General features: G+C 52.6%; 1 long non-coding RNA gene across 1 annotated transcript; it reads left to right on the top strand.

The window, feature by feature from the left end:
- The first annotated feature begins 106 nt into the window (after positions 1–106).
- On the top strand, positions 107–2202 carry LOC121356289. The gene is made up of 3 exons (XR_005955536.1): positions 107–174; positions 594–782; positions 986–2202. It is a non-coding gene; the product is annotated as an uncharacterized LOC121356289 (long non-coding RNA).
- The last annotated feature ends 23 nt before the right edge of the window (positions 2203–2225 follow it).

Raw genomic sequence — 2225 nt, 5'->3', positions numbered from 1 at the left:
GCCCCGCCCGCGCACGCGCGGAGCGGCCGCCGCCCCTCGCCCCATTGGCCGTGCTCCCCGCGCTCCGCGCCCCTCCCCGCCCCGGCGCCGTCGCGCAGGCGCAGTCGCGGCCCTTTCGGGAAGGTTCTGTGTCGCACCAGCGTTTCCTTCCTCCGCCAGGGAAATCCTGTCCGGGTACGGGCCGCCCGCAGCCCCGCTCCTCTCCGCCCCGCCCCGCCGCCGCACGGGCTCTTCCCTGTCACCGTCTGCAGCCCTCCCCCTTCCCCTCACAGCCCGCCCGCCTCCCTCCACAGCCGGGCCGCGACCTTCCCCCGCCCCGGTCTCTTGTTTGTCCCTGCCCCGAGCTCAGCCGCTGTGGAGCCCTGGGCCGGCCCAGCAGCCGGTCCTGCCCCGGGGACATGCGGCTGTGAGGGGCAGCCTCATCAGCGTCATCCGTGCAGCGGGGCCATGGGGGCCGCTCCCCTCGCCCCCCCTAGCCCGGGGCCCCCAAGGTCGGCGGGCGCCCGGCGTCCAGCGGGGTCGGACCGGTCTAGGTTAGGGGGGAGCAGGTGATGGTCCTTCCATTGCTGAGGTGCCGGCCTCGCCTCTTGCAGCTGCCTGGAGGTTCTTCTCGTTGAGACGGGTTCTAACGGGCAGCGCAAGGGCGGAATAGACGGCTCCGAGCCGCAGAGTGGGACAGAAGGGACTGCCAGGAAGATCTTCGTGCCTGCAGCGCTGCTGCCAGAGTTACAGAGAAACCTGCCGCCTCTCCTCTCTCTCTTGTGATCACCTGGAGAGGAGAGGTGAGTTGTCTTTCCCTCTTGTCTTGCTGTAGCAGTGGAGAAATAGGCTAGTTTGCAAGGTGCAGAACTTGTTCAGGACGGCTTCAAGCCCCAGCTGGCTGCTGGATTTGTTTTATTTGAGGCTCAGCCCTATGCAAAGGCCCACTGATGGAGAAAGAGATTAGCACCGTGTTAACCGCGCGGTTCTCTCTCCTTTGCTGCAGTGCCCACTTTCACCGCTGCCTCCTGCTCTGCCTGCTCCTGCTTTCAGCATGGTAAAGAAGAATACTATCCCTGATGGGTAAGTATTCCTCACACTAAGCAAGAGGCAGGAGCGGGCATCCCACAGAGAGGGGCACTGACTGCCCCAGGCGCTTTCTTGCCTCAAGCATCTTCACCACCTACAGACAGGTTAAGGTAGGTATCTTCTCCAAAACAGGAACAGCCCAGCCATTCATTCCCCAGGTGAGTATAATGCTCCAGCCTGTCTGTGAACACTTCTCCTTCATCGGCCACACACAGTTCCTTCTTCCTAATCTTTTTACCCCCAAGTGTATGTGTACTGGGGAAATGGGAGAGAAGTCCATACTCCTGGCTACTCGTGTTTGCTACTAGGAATGGTGGAAGAGTTGTAAAGATGAGGGCAGGTGGTTGCATGCACAAGATCAAGGAATGTTTTTGTGAATTCAGATCTAGAAACATCCTGTGGTTTTGTTTCTAACAAGAGGACAACAGAAATGTTGTATCAGCAAAAATAATCCCAAATTATTCCAAATGCACTATACAGGCCATATGATGACTTGATCATATGTGCATATGTGGACCACAGAATGACATCATTTAAAACAGATACAGTTCTATTCTTCAGCTCTAATAAAGCACAAGAAGAGAAGTCCAAGTTAAGAGTTTTAACCCATGTGTTCTTGATGGCATCAATACAAACTTTTTGGATAGGAGGGTATGCTGAGATATAAAGGCACACTGTAATGGGGCAATAACTTGCAGTTTATACATTTTTTGAGAAAGAATTACATTATGCTGGCTTCAGGGGGAGTGTTAAGTAGGTTTATTAAGAGCATTCTTAGGAGGAGCAATAAGATACAAAATACATGCTCTCCTGTAATATTTGTCGGTCCAAAAACCAGTAAAAAGAAACAAAAGATGAACAGAATTTAAAAAATCAAGATGCTGAAGTGTTTTCCATGGCTGACAAACTCATGGATTAAAATTAGAATAAACTTTTTAAAAAGCTGTTTAAAAATGTCTTTCTCTAAAAATTTCAATGAAATTTTAGTTACGTGTTGGATAAAAGTGAGCTAAAGTGGGTTAGGTTTTAAGCAGCGATTCAGAAATTGGGAAAAAATTGGTCGTCCTTGTTTTCTTCATCCTTGGAAATTGCTACTAAAATTTTGAGAATCAGATGCTTATTTCTCCATTCTTATCCCCCCCCCCCCCCCCCCCCCC

Source organism: Pyrgilauda ruficollis, unplaced genomic scaffold (assembly GCF_017590135.1).
Source record: "Pyrgilauda ruficollis isolate IOZ18807 unplaced genomic scaffold, ASM1759013v1 scaffold2905, whole genome shotgun sequence".
Classification (NCBI taxonomy): Eukaryota; Metazoa; Chordata; class Aves; order Passeriformes; family Passeridae; genus Pyrgilauda; species Pyrgilauda ruficollis.
This window is presented reverse-complemented; position numbering and strand designations above follow the sequence as displayed.